This window comes from Falco punctatus (genome assembly GCF_963210335.1).
Source record: "Falco punctatus genome assembly, chromosome: 3".
NCBI classification, from domain to species: domain Eukaryota; kingdom Metazoa; phylum Chordata; class Aves; order Falconiformes; family Falconidae; genus Falco; species Falco punctatus.
In genome coordinates this window covers 46,804,626-46,819,680 of record NC_137582.1, presented here as the reverse complement: position 1 = coordinate 46,819,680, position 15,055 = coordinate 46,804,626, and the positions used below count along the sequence as shown (strand labels likewise).

Below are 15,055 nucleotides of genomic sequence, written 5' to 3'. Positions count from 1 at the left end.
CTCCCCAGAGAGATTTAAATTCTGCCTGTGGAGCCTAGACTGTGTTCATTTGGCATCGAACAACTTTAGCAGTGAAAGATATAAATTTCTTCACAATCTTAAAAAGACAGCTTCTCAGCTTTTTTATTTAAATAATCCTACAGAACTGTCAGACTAACTCTCCTGGAAATTTTGAATTAAAAAGTTGAGATACCAAGGAAAACTTCTCTGAGTTATTTATTCAAAACTTAAACAAAGAAAAAATATCAACAGCCAGGAGATGCCCAAGCTGTTGTTGCCACATGTGCAACCACCGTAAATCCTGACTGCCTGCAGATTTGAATGATTAAATGTTTGTTTCCCCTCTCTCTCTCTTTCTTTTTTCTTTCTTTCATCTTTTTTCCTGGAGGAAAACATTTTTTGCTGCACAGGAAGTTCTTGGAGGCAGGAAGCGACCAACGTTGATAGGAATCACCAGCTGAAAACTGTGAACAGTTTTAGGCTGAAATTCAAGATACCAGGAGTTTATTTTAATTTCATATTTTATAGCATTTAATTCTGTGGGGCATTGCACAATAGCCTTTCCCTACCTTGGGCAATGGAGAAGCAGCTGTAAAGCAGAAATCTACATTACAAAGGAAAAATTTCAAATAACTCTTTGTTTTTCTGTATCTGACTCCATGTTAATAAATTACCTTAAATTTGCATTCTGGGTGAAGAGCTCAGCAGCTCTATTTGCTCTGTGATTTGAAAATCTGATCCAAAAGTAGCAAGCATGACTCTGTTGTTGTTGCTCGTGATTAAGTGGCTGCTGTTAGAAAATAATCTCCCTCTGACTTGAATGTGTTGGGAGCCAGTTTGCAAAGACAGCAGAATACCTTCCAGGGAAACTGCAGAGCCTTTATTTATTGATCTAGAAGCAGAAACAGTCTAGCAGGTCATTTCCTGCTGGCACTGCTTTCTTCCTCACAGCTAGTGGGAACAGGCAGCAGAGAGTCCCTGTGCAAGATCATTTCCCCTGGTTATTGCCGGCTCCTCTGTTGACATCACCTGCCCCCCCCCTCCTCATCCTCCTGGCTCCTTTTAAGAAAGGTGCCACTGGATGCCTCTTTAAAAACCAAAAGCGTGAAGAAGAGAAGCAAGAATCACTTCAAGCCTTCTGGGGTTGGTAGGCTATGAAAGAGGAATAGGCCAGAAAGCAGATTTTATGATCCAACAGCCACACCACTCATGCTCTTTAATCTATGCCTAGACAAGAGCTTTAAGATACTGATAGGAAAGCATAAGAGCCCTACTGACTTTTTGGAGCAGTTCCTATGTTTCCATACCTCCTTTCCCACATCCTTAGGAGCAGGAGATTAGTGGTGTTTCTGTGAGCCCTCATGACTGTGTTAAGGACCAGTGGACGTGAGGGGAACCATGGCAAGAGACCTAGGAGTAATTAGAAGTGTAAATGAAGCTCCAGACTGAAGCTGAAAGCACTAAAACCAACACAACCTAATGGACCCAGGGAGGCCAAACCACTACGCATGGTCTTGAAAACCTTTCTTGTTTCAGATTTTCAGGTGTTCAGTTATTTCTACAGACCTTGTTATTCTCAAAAGATGACTAAAAAGCTGCAAATATTGCCAGTCCCAAACATCTATAACCATGAGGCAAATGCTTTACTTGCTTTCCAGTTTTGTAACTTAAATGATTTGGATGACGTTAAGCTTTGAATTTCTCTTTAGAAGGCCAAACTAGAAACATTTGTTTTTAAAATAAATGTGAGGGCCTCTTGAATATATGATTGGATTAACTGGGATTTGATTGACAGGACTTGCGATGGAAAGCCTTGCTGTGAGCCTGTGGTGGCCGCCCACCGGAGATCACAGGAAAAGGCCAGCTCAGTTGTGTAAGTCACATCCCCCTTTCCCTTCTGCAAAATAAAAGAGAACATCATTAACAAGGGCTAAAATTTAAAAAGCCAATGTACCATTTTGCCCAAAATGAAGTTTCTGAGGACCAAGTTTTCTGACAAGGCATTGCAGAAAGGGGTGTAAAGCCTGCTCTGAAGGGCTGAAATCATCATTCCAGCACTTGGCCTGAACATCTGCGGAAAGGATTTGCTGGAATTGAGGCAAACAAAAGGCAGCTGGGGGTGGCCTGTTTGCCTTGCTGGGAGACACTCAGGGAGCAAGCATCTGCAGGGAGGCATGATTCTGAACTTCCCAAATGTGCTCCATGAGTGCATTGTCCTCTGCCTCTGGCTCTCGAGGGGCTTCTGGCAATGGGTGCTGGCTCTGTGACCCACTCAAAATGGGCTAGGTTGTGGCATCTGAACTTCAGGAGGAAGATGGTCTACAAAATAAAAAACACCATCAGTCTTATTGGCAATTTCAGTGGAGATTCAAAGAAGACCAGGGACAAAGATTGATTATTGTAGGATGCTGCTCAACACATCCTATGAAACAAGAATCTGGTCCTCCATGGCAAAACAGATGTCTTCACAGAAATAAAAGAGTTGCCTCAAAGCTGAGAAAAGGTCAGGGAGAAAGAACATTAACATCATAAACACTGAAGAATTCAGGCACTGATTTTATCTGTGATACCTGTGAAATCTTACTGCTTTTAACAGAGTCACGCAACTACAATTGATTGGGAATATCCATCCTGTTGACAGGGAACAGAAGGACAAACTTTGCATTACTCAAATCTACTCTGCCAGAGCTGTCAGAAAGTGACACCTTTTTTTTTCATTGATAAACATGCACTAATGTTACAGCAACACTTGAAGACAATAATAAAATTGAACCCTTACTATGCTTGCTCCCACCCAGACAACTCCAAAGACACAGCTCCTACTGGAACAGTATATATGGTAAATGTTAACATGTAAGGGTTATGTAAAGTTTCTTGCTTTCCATGGTGGTTGCACTTTGTGCTGTTTCTTGTGATAGAGAAATAGTACTTATCCTGTACGCACACACCTGGAAAGTAACTGCTAAATTTGGAGAATAAATTCTTAATAACTCTTTCCAACCACATGTGCCAAGTACATTTGTTTATATCTTTAAGCAGGGATTTGCAAAGGTGAAGCCAAAAGCAGATATGTTTTGTTGCCTTCTGCAACAAGACTAATCCAAACAATGTCAATCTAAAATGTCTTTTCATCAAAGTATAAATAAATAAAAAGACCCTTTAGTTTGTGTTATTATTAGAAAGCCTGTAGGACCATGGATATCCAACATACACTGAAAAAGAAAATGTTCTTTAATGTACTTAGCATGGTATAAACCATTGCAGCAAAACAAGAACCAGCAATGGAAGTTCTGACGACCTTTGTTGACCAAGTACATTCTGGTGTAGTGTGTCTGTACCTCCTCCAGTGTAATAGAGTAAAATAAAAATGACACATCCTGCAGCACAAATAACTTCTTGTTTGTAATATATCTTCTTTATGTTCTCAGTATTTGGTTTGCATAAACATCTGCCACAGCTCAGCAGCCATGAAACACAGAAGATACGGATTTGCTGAAGACATTTATTGCCATATGATACTGATGAGCTTTTGAATAACATAACAAGGGTTATAAAACAAGCAAGAAACTGGAGCAAAAAAGAAAAACCTACAAACAAAAAATGCATATTTTTAATTTCACCAGCTCTAGTAAATATATTAATTTAAATCTACCAGGTCAAGAACCTTCAGGAAACAGAGATGCCCAGAACTAAAGTACAAACAAGCAAAGAGCCTGTCTCACTAGAGCTAAACTTTTTGTGAGTTGATGTCAACCTAGCAAATAGTGCTAGTTAAATTGTTTTAAAACTCCAAATATTATGGCTTTTATTTCTGAAGGCTTTGCTTGGGATATTGCCCAAATGTAATTTTTAAATGCAGAGTGGAACAAAATGCTTAGATACCGAACATTTCAGTACCTGAGTAATCAAAAAAATGCCCAGGAATGATACAGCTGTATAAGCAAGATGAACAATTTAAACATGTATATAGATTTTGAAAAGTCTTTGGAAAAAACAAAACCTACAGGGTCTAGGTCGTGCAGCTTGACCATGATGAAAGACATGACTTGAACATGTAGGTCCAGATTTGATAGGAAAGAAGGAAATTGCTCTCATCATTCTGTATCTAATAGTTGTGACTTTATTGTCAAACTCACTCCTTTTACCACCTCTTCTCTCCTGAGGACAGGGAAAAAAACAGCTAGATGGAGCAAAGAAGCAAGTAGCTGTGATTGTGAGGCACTTGGGGTGTAAGAGCAATTTAGTGTGCTACTCCAGGAGTTAAAGCTGTTCATTTATGCATCTCATTGACCAGCCTTGAAGTTCTGTCCATAACAACTGCCTTGGGCTTGGGCAGGGCTCATTAGTGCATCCCTGAACATCTAGGGGCCTTGCAGGGGCAGAGAAATCCCACTGCACTGAGCTAAAATTTGGTAGGAAAAACTTGATCAAACAAGGTTATTATGGGCCTGCCTCTGCTGTCTATGAAGTTAAAGCCCTATTGACATCAGTGGAAAGAGGATCAAATATTCTGTATTCTCTATAGAGTGAAAAGCTCCCCACAAAGAGTTTTGTGGTGCTGTAGCTAAGCAGCAGGAAATTTGCATTTTGTCATAGATGCCTGAGGGTTCAAGATTCTGCCTTTATCATGTTTAATTTAGCACTGTAACAGAAAAACAGATAAAGCTACACAGTATCTCTGCAAAAATAAATAAGTTCCTCAGTGCCAAGCCTTGAGCTCAGTTTATAATATTTCCTCAGAAACTGAGATGGTTATCAACAACAGCAGTGATTATCAGATCAAGGAATTACAACAATCATGCAACGACAGTGTGAACTCTGTCGTGCTGTTCAGTGTCCCTTAGGCCAGTAGGACTAACCTTTTCTCAGCTTTGGACCCTGGAATGAGGAAAATTACTGTCTGATGGATAACTTATTATTCGCACAAATGCCATTACAGGGCCTGCACTGTCTCTGATGTCCACAGCCTATGCCTGCAGGGCAAACGTCACACTGGAGGTTTAGAGGATTTGCAGCAAACACTCATTCCACTGAATGGACCTTATATTGTGATCCACTGAAAGACAGCTTTGGTGAATAAAAGATGAAATTTGGGGCGGGGGTGGGGGGCAGAAATGTGCCCTGCTTTCTTGTCATGATCATCAGTTGTCTTCAGTTACAATGGTACCTGAGAAATTTTCCTCAGTAACATTAGGTGCATGATAAAATTGTTGGCTGCTGTTTTTATTAGCAAGGCTGGAATGTGTAAGACACTGCACAGTCCCAAACACTGTGCTGTAAAGGCAGTCAGGCAAAAGCAGCATTATTGGTACTATCATTTCTGTGCATTCTTTGGAGAACTCAGGCACACATTGATTATGGAAATCTAGGATCGATACAGGAACTGATTCAAAGTCTCCCGCATTCCAATCCAATACATCAAACAAGACCAACTTCTGCTATCAGTGCTTCTGTGACAAATGTGGTGGCAGTTTGGGTGGAAACCAGACACAGAAAATGCAAGCAAGCAACATTTTATGTAATCAAATTGGCAATACAATCTGTTATCTGTCCATTATTAAATTAGGGCTTTAAAAGTTTTTTTTTAGTTTTGGGTTATTTATGTAATTTTAATACTTGTATTTCAAAACAGCTTCTCTTCAAAACATAAGGGGCTAAACTGAACCTTTACACTGTACACCACCAGGTATTTTATGCCCCCCTCAATTTCCTTGTGTGCGTACTCTCCCTTGCCTACATTTTGTTTCCATGTGCTAATCACAAGATGCCCTTTCCTCTTGTGTGGCATTATGATTCTTAGCCTTTCTTTGTGATCAGCTGGAAAAGAGGCTTATGTAAAATAAAAAAACCCATAATGTGCACTTTCTAATATGCCAGTGGGTGTTTTTGGAGATGCAGGAAGAACATCCTTGGACAGTAACTTAAGGGCAAATTATTGGCCAAAATGTCAAGAGTTTGACATTGTTCCTTTTTGCCATTTATCTTGGTACAAGACTAATGATTTGATTTTCACTGTATAAATTTTCAGTTCGCTCCAGCTGAAAGCCTGTATGTTTCTGTCCAAAGCATACTTTGAAAATGTTACCTAAGCCATGCACCACCTGACTGGAACTCAATCATGATTTTTTTCATTTGTGAGAACTGCCAACATCCTCAGTCCCTCGCACAGTACAGTCTGTTCTTGGCCATAATAGGGTTTCATTCCACAGCATCCTGCAATTGCAGCCCCACCATGTAGGGGATCATACTTCTGCTGCTTCCAATTCAAATAAAGACAAAATCCAGCAGAGAAAAATCTGACTTTTAAAGAACTTGATTTTAAAGAAATCTCTGTTTTAAAATCTTAACTCACTCTTCCTTCTTGCTGTGGTTATATGTATTTACATATACAAATGTAATTTTCCCGAATATTCTTGTATGCCTTGTGAAACTGATGATGCGGGTACTGGCAGACACAGAGATCCTGGCACCCACACAGTGGGGTTAGAGGATCAGGGTGAGCAGAAGTTTGGATACTTCATTTTACTGTAGAAACTGCATCTTCAACCTTTATCCAGGCCCCTTTACCTAGGCCTGTGCCCCATCCTGGGTTTGGAATAATTATCTTCTTACTGCTGCAGGAATACAGCACATGGAGACTGAGGACACCTTTGAAGTGCTTTTCTGTCCAGTAAAGCAAGTCTCCAGAAATAAGAGAAAGAAACCTCAGGACTGTTTATGGATCATTTGGATGGTGCTTTTCCTAGGGAAGGTGCCGAAAAGACTGAACCATGACTTCCCCCAGCCAGCTTACAGTGTGTATGGCCTCGGTGTGTCTTGTAAAGGGATAAATGCTTATGAAGGAAATCCCACCATTTTCCCTTATCGCTAGGGTTTCCACCTCCCCATACAGACTTTTATCATCTGCAGATCACAATACGAAGTCAATGTGGTGAAACCAATGCTATGCAAATGATACCTTTGAGGACAGGAAGAAGGGTGGAAAAGCTGTACGTGTGGCATGATGTGTGTAAGGCAGAGCTGGGAGTCATTGCCTAACAGCTGGGACGCTATTTTCAGGATACATTGCAAAATGTTAAGTGTCCAGCCTCAGCATTTCTGTTCCAAATCTTTCACTATGAAAGCAACAATAATAGAAATTGCTAACAAGATAAAGTCTGATGTTCCAGGGTGGAAAATTGGCCATGTCTATGAAGTACTATCTTTCTTCTGCTACTCATTCTCACCTGTCACACTACTCTCAGCTTTGGGGGAAAAAATGCTCTACAGATCAGTCTTCTTTACTAAACAATCCTAGTTCCATTGAAGAAGAAGGTGGAAAAGATGTGGTTGATTTCACTGGAAAATGAGTCTTATATTTTTCAATGCATTCCACTCATTCACTGAACCACCACCTCGTTCATAGTTCAGCTCCAATGAACCGTAGGGCTATAATTCACAGAATCACAGAATGGATGAGGTTGAATGGAACCTCCTGGAGGGCACCTGGTCCAATCCCCCTGATCAAGCAGGGGCACCTACAGACAGTTGCCCAGGACCATGTTCAGACAGCTTTTGAATATCTCCAAGGATGGAGACTCCACAACCTCTCTGGGCAACCTGTGCCAGTGCTCAGTCACAATGAAAAAGTGCTTCCTGATGTTCAGAGGGAACCCCCTGATTTTCAGTTTGTGTCCATTGCCTCTGGTCCTGTCACTGGGCACCACAGAAAAAAGCCTGGCTCCATCCTCTTTTCACCCCCCCTTCAGGTATTTGTATGCATTGATGAGACCCCCTCTCAGTCTTCTCCTCTCCAGGCTGAACAGGCCCAGCTCCCTCAGCCTTTCCTCACAGAAGAGATGCTCCAGTCCCTTAATCATCATTTGTGGCTCTTTGTTGGACTGTGTCCAGTAGCTTTGTATCTCCCTTGTGCTGGGGTGCCCAGAACTGGGCACACTTCTATCTATACACTGAATTAAATGTTAATACCCAATAATTAGAAAATTGAGTTTGTCATGCTATTCCTTGCTGGTCAATCAAGATTTCTGTACACACTTCATGTCTTAACAGTGTCTTATCTATTACCAGATTCAATGACATTTTCTCAAGGAAGAGTTAGGAGTACAGCCATTAACTGTTACTTTTTAGTGATTATTATCTGAACAAATGTAGATACCTTATCTTCTGAGAGGTTGAATTTGTATGCAGGCCAGACTGAATCTGGGTTACTTGTATCCCTGTCAACTTATATGAATCTCTTTACTTCCATCAAAGCCTACAGCCTCTTTCATTGCCACAGTTCTTTGTTGCGGTTGCAACACCACAGGGAACACCCACTGAATTATGTATCTTTTAGGTTTTCTGGGTCAAATAGGAGCAAGAAAGTTGCAAAAGAAGAGCATGCACTGAAGGAATACTCTAATTGCATAAAGGTTCCTTAATTTTGTAGAGTTCACTGTATCTTTGAAAGGGCTTTCTTTTCTATTCACTTTAAAAAGAAGAAATATTTGATCTCCTTTTCCCTGCAGAAATAATCATTTTCAATGCTGTTTATTCCACACATGGTATAATCCACCCCAGGTTATACTCAGTTTTTTTGCTGGAAGATGGTCAAATAAGGATTTGTTTAAAACACAGCTCTCCTTTGGTTTTGCTGACTGTGATCCCACCTTCCATTCCCACTCTCAGAGAGCGCTTCTACACACAAATCCTTCCCATGGCCTCTAATAAGGAGAAGGAGGGACATGGCACTTTATTTCCTTCTCCTGCTCCTATTGAGGTCTTGGCACACACCCAGAGATACACCTAGGAGAACCGGAACCTGGGGAGCCAACTAGAGGGACTGGGGAGAAAGCAGGAGCTCCTTTTGGCTCTTGTGGGCCCTTTGACTTACGCGTATGCAAGACATGATGCAGTTCCAGCTCCGCCCCCACCCCACCCCCCACCCCCACCCACCCACCCACCCCCCGGCCACCCACAACTAGTGTAACATGGGAACAGGAACACAGGAATTTGTGGAGTCCCTGCTACCTATCTTCTGTTGAAGCTTTTGATATGGATAGGCCTATATTTCTGCAGAAATTCCATTATCTTCATGGCAAAACTTAAAGACCTGCCCAGAAAAGGGCCTTATTAAGCCTGATGCAAAGTATAAGGCATTGTCCTCAAGACCTCCTTCTGTTACACACAGTAATTTGGGACATCGTTCATACTTCATTGCCTATCAAAGTAATCTCTGCTTTTCCACAGGAAGGATAGAAAATGAAATAGGTAACTTTTCTGCAGAGACATGTACCCATTAAAGCCCACCCCATAGGACTGGATTATTTGAAGTCATATCATTAAGTAAACACAATGAAGTAGAACGAACAGATGTGTTTATTGTGTTGTCCACCAACTGTAGAAGTAGAACATGAGAAAAGCTTCCAAGGCAGTAATTGGAAAAGAATCTGTAAGGGGATGATGCAGAAAGAAAACATAAAGATGGAAATCATGTAAATCCAAACCTTATTATTATTATTAGAATAATTGTGTACTAACTCAGGTGCAAACTCAGCCCTGGGTGGTCCTTGGGAAACAACTGGTCTTCTTTTCATTCCCATTTGCGTGCTTGAAGCAATGAAGCTGGCCAAAATTTTTTGCATGCAGCACCCTTGCAGTCCTAATATCTTCTGTTCTGCACTCCCAAGGCTCTGCTGAGCTGCTACAACCTCTTTGCTGTTGTCAGCCTAAGAAGTATGAAGACTCTTACTAAGCAGGGAAAATAGGGTGGTAAAATTTGAGGTGAATAACCCTCAAATAACAAGCCAAAGTGAGAAACCAGAACTAAATGTCAGAAGAAAAAAGGGCAAGTAAGGACAAGATTGAAAGAAAAAAGGCAAATGGGTTTGTCTTTTGTCTCCATTGCCAGCAGAAGGGACGTAAAGAGTTACTAGAGAGGAGATTTTGGCCATATATCCTGGTGATTTTAGAACCTTTTGGTCAGTTAATTGGCAAAGTAAATCCAGGCACATCAGGATTGAAATTCCTTTTCTTAGAAGGGACATTTATCATCGTGAAAAATAAATTGAGGAACCAAGACTCATGAAAAAATCAGCATTTCTTCACATTAAAACAGTAAACCTTAAATTCTTACCAAAACCTGAATATATGAACAGGGAACATTACAACCTCCATCTTGGTTGCTTAGAGTAAGAAATTAAAGGCTGGCTTTTTTTAATCTGAAGAAATCATCTAGTTTACTTCTACTTCTTTTTGGAAAAGAACTGTCAAAAAACCCCACTGATGCAGTAATAGGCCATCATCTAATTCTGCACCGCAGCTTTACCTCTTGTTCTGCTTCTATTTTTGCAGGATTACATCAACAGGACAATTCTCAGGTTTGTTGAGCAGCCTCAGGAACAGAAAGAGTGACAGCCCAAGGAATCACTCAGCAAAACGCCAATGATGTCGGGATTAGGTCACTTCTGTAATTGATACGAGCTCACTTTCCTTGCAGCTGAGAAAGGCTGAATTGGGTCTAGTGCACCCTGGGCCAGCATACAGTAAAATCAGCACAGCATTAGTAACTATACAGCTAGTTTCCCCCCTCACCCAGTCTTTTCCTAGCTACATGGGGAAATGCAGGTAAATTCACAAATACCAAAGTTTTCACTGGGAAAACTTCATCTGGAATTAATTACATCATTTACCCATACACCCACAACCCTAATTACTGGGTTTTAAACATCATCTTTTAGTTCATGTTCATGAGATTAATTAAATAAACATACCCAGAGTTCATTCAGTAATCTCAAGTCCTTTGCAAATTACGGTAAACTAAATTGCAAATTTTAGTAAATTCATTTTCAGGCATGAACTGTGCAAGCTTTCCACTGGTACAAATAGGTAGTCAGTGTTTCAATTCAGATTGCATTATATCACCTTCAAGATCAGAGCAGAGAGGCTGGTTTCAGCTCCCTCCCTCATCTCATCTGCTTTGGTCATACCACGCTTTCTTCAACCTGGATCTGCAGAGCAGCTGTTGAGGCTATTATCTGCTATCCATACTCCAGGCAGCTGCTCCCCAGGACTAGGCAAGAGCTGCCCACAGGTTCCTCTGGACCTACGAACATCTGGAAGACTCAAATTATTGCCATATGTTGGAGGAGCCCTCCCTGGAAGGCCAGAGAAAGGCGTGAGCACTTGAAGCATCTTGAATGGTATCTGAGACAAGTTCCATGGGGAGGGAGAGCATAAAAATACCTTGGACATGGAGGAAAAGTGTGCTCTTCAAATTGCTGCACTGTACCCAGGTCTAGAGCAGCTGCCCCTGAGGGTTGTGGCAAGTATTCCTCTTCAGAGCAGGAGCAGGGAAGCAGTCATCACTAAGATACATTGCCCAAAGCTATTCATTAGAGCTGTAAGACTTGTCTTTTTGTTCCACAAAAGTTTTCTCATTGTCTGCTGGTTTCCTGCTGAATTATTGGATTAAAGCAAATAAGCAATATGTCTTTTAAGGGCTTTTGGTAGAAATGGTTTGGAATTTATTCATTCACATAAGATCTTGATTAAATAACACAAACTTAGAGGCAATTTCCATAAGAAGCAGTTTCACAAAAAAATTCCCCATCCTCGCATTCATTACAGTGAATCCAGATTATTCTATCGAAGCCAATAACATTGATCTAGATTTGTACCATTGTATCTGAGAGGAGAATTTAGGTCATAGTATACCTTAAATGATGATGACTATACTATGTATGTTTTTTATGCAAACACATTTACTCTCTTACCTATTCTTCCTCTCATATGAAGTTTATTTCTCTATTATTATTTAAATCAAATAGACTGTTAGCATAGAAGTTACAAAAGTTACAAAGTTGAGCTCCTCTAAAACAGAAAATGCCAGAAATAAATACTACTTTAATTTGTTTCATTATGCTTTTCACAGTGATGCAGTCCGTGCAGGAACCCTATCCCATCCAGTTATCTGCTGGATGCTCTAACAGATTCAGTATTCAGCCCTTATGCCCTCCTTAGTTTGTTCTCACCAGTTCACTTAGTGGCTGAGGGGGAGTAGAGCAAAGCCAGAAAAAAAATCCGTGAAAGGAAAACATCTTTGAAAAAGACAAAGTCCTGGGGGAACTGCTGGAACAATTACTGTATTTGTTTCTCTTTACTGGGAGGCAGATGTACAGTCAGCTACTTAGTCCTTGTAAGTGAAGCATCTCATGACAAAGCTCCACCTTTTTTTTTTTAATTCCCAATTATTTGAACAAGTTCAGAATCTGTCCCGAAATGCCTTTCACTCTCTGGGCTTTCTCAGTTTTCTCTGTGTTTGTTTGTTGTTGTCCTTTTTTTTAAAGTAAGTGAAGCAAAGTGTCCTTAAAAGTCAGCCAAATAGAGGCTATCATAAGATATGCACACAAACAGCACTATAGCAGGTTGTTAGGAAGCGGGGAGAGAAGAGTGTGTTTCAAGGCCTTCTGGAGCATGCCTGAGAAGCTTTAAACAGTGTCTTTATAGAATCCTTGCTAAATTCCACATAGTTGTCATTAGACTTGCCTTTTTTTTTTTTTTTTTTCTTTTTTTGCAAAATACATTGGTCATCATCATAAGGAACTGGAACTTCTAAAAATCCTGTATTACGATCCAAAAGGTCATCCAGACATGTCAGGCCACATTCTTGCATACCCACTTGTGCTTTAGATTTCAGTGGCTTTTCAAGAGTAAGAACTACTAAATGGGAGTAAAAGTCCTTATGAATTTCCAATCAAAGACCAATTCAGACAGGAAAATCTGGTATGAAAGTGGAAGTCAGGTTGATGCAGCCCTTCACAGCACAATGTGTGTGAGCTCTTTGGGTTTTCTGATTATTTTTCATTTTGGGAAGTACCACATGATAACAAAAAAAGCTCCAGCTAGCATTTTGCCCTCCAGCACATTGGCTGAATGCTGACGTACTTACTGGTAATATATATAAAAAATAGGACAAATATTTCAAGGGAGGAATGCAGCACAAGGTCTTGTTACCCAGCAACCATGTGTTTAAAAGGACATCTGACAGTTGTTGCCACTGAAAACTTGATGGCCTTTAATTACCCGTTGATAGAGAGGTCAGTGAGGTATCATAAGACTTATAAAGGACTGTGAAAACAGCAATAAAAACATGGTAAAAAATGGATACTTAAAAAGGATTTTTCTAAAACAACAAAGTAATTTTGATTTCTGTCCTATAAGACATTCATGGAAATGACCAGCCTTTTTAATGGACACTGGCAAAATTAAATTCAAAGGAGAAATTTCAACATATGTTCTTATTTGTTCTTATCTTGCCCTCAGCCATAGGAGAGGAATCCACAGTAAGCATGCACATTAATATTTCCAAATGTTTTCATTCATCTAACTTTCAAATGTTAAGGAATAACTTCTTGATTGCTCTACTGTGAAATATTCCAGCTGCAACTACTCATGGCTGCCCAGGGTCAAATTCTGAGGTGAAGTCTGAAGTGTGGTACCAGTAAGTCAGCTTTTTGCATTCAAACTCCCTAAAACATTTTACCACTTTATATGATTAACAAGACTCCTATATCACACAGTTCAAAGAGAGAAGTACAAATAGGGGCCAATTAAACTTAATTTTTTGTACCTTCTTGAAATATTTATTGTTTTCTTTATTACTGTGTATGGCAAGATCCCAAACGTGTCAATTGCTGTGGTCTCTTCTGGCCTTATAAAATTATTTGGTTTTGCATTTCAACGACACCTAGATGCCTGCCCAAAAAGAAAAGAATATCCACTGGTGGAGTCTGTCTGGGCAAACACACTGTAAGAGACTATCACGTTTACAGTCTCATCACAAGAGGTGAAAAAATGAGGCCAGAGACTTGCTCCAGGTCATTAAAGTAAGTTTCACATTTAAGTCTTGAGTCACTGTCTCTGTCAATAGTTTTATTCTCTGGGCTGCACCACTTACTCTCTTATTATAAATTAATCATGCCTGACCGAGGACTTTTAGGGCTTGAAAGTCTTCCCCAGGGCATCTGACAGTGGCAATAGCAACAGGGGCCATAATCAGAGCCATGGCAGAAAGGCAGGATTAGGAAATGGCTGGGGAGAAGATAACCTCAACCGTAGCACAATCTGAAATAAAAAAAAGGGATAACATGAAACTGTCAGCCTTGGCCACAAGATGTATGCTAAGCGTGAGGTTAGGGAAGAAAGAGGAGAATGGCCTGGGACACTAGAAATAAACATAATTTCTCCCTGTCCCTTCTGCCAGCCCAGACGGGAGGCTTCCTGGTGTCAGTAGCTTCTTCAGCTGCTATCAGAAGCGCTAAAGACACAACCCACAGAGAGCAATACGCATTGTACTGTGAACACTGTGCATAACCCCATCTAGGTGAGGAGGATCAAGGGGCTAGGAAGCTTGGAGCCCAGTGTAGGTGGCTACAGAGTCCACGAGCCAGCCTGCAACCACCCAGCTTCTAAGTCAGCACCCTGTTAGCACACACTGCTGGTGGGTGCCAGGCAAGCACATACTCCAGTGGCCACAGAGCCTGCTGAAAAGTCAAGGAATAAGCAGTGAGGAAAACCAGCATGAAAACAGACTGTGGGAGCAGCTGAACTTCCCAGCAAGCACTCTGCCACCGACACAGAGCTCCAGCCCAAGAGGTGTAAACAGGCTGTTGTCCTGCAACATCTCTAGGTGCTCTCAGCTACGCTGGGAGGTGACAGCTTTTTGCCACTGGTGTGAAACAGATTTCTTGCCTCCTTAGAGAGAAGCGTTGCTTCCATCTACTTCAGCATAAACAAACAAGAGCCCTGTAATCTCACGGGCACCATTTTTTGTTAAGGCATGCTTCTGAATCCGCTCCAAATGCTTTCTCCTTATACATTCACAGTCTACTATGGACAGGGAACTGTGGGAAACGTAGCACTGTCTGTCTCACTGTCAGAGAAAATAGCTGCTGACAGTTTCTGTTGTTTTTCAGAAAGTTTTTTCTTGTAATTTATTTAAGATACAGTTCCAGTGAAATATATACCAGACACTTTTAGCTGAACCAGAAATACATGTCCATACGGAGAATGGCAG

General features: G+C 40.8%; 1 long non-coding RNA gene across 1 annotated transcript in view; it reads right to left on the bottom strand.

The window, feature by feature from the left end:
- LOC308060419 overlaps window positions 1–15,055 on the bottom strand; it is a 78,978-nt gene that overhangs the window by 19,904 nt on the left and 44,019 nt on the right. Inside the window, exon 3 of the long non-coding RNA XR_013926716.1 lies at window positions 1–15,055. This exon is cut by the window's left edge and continues 19,904 nt beyond it; it is cut by the window's right edge and continues 23,641 nt beyond it. This is a non-coding gene — a long non-coding RNA (uncharacterized lncRNA).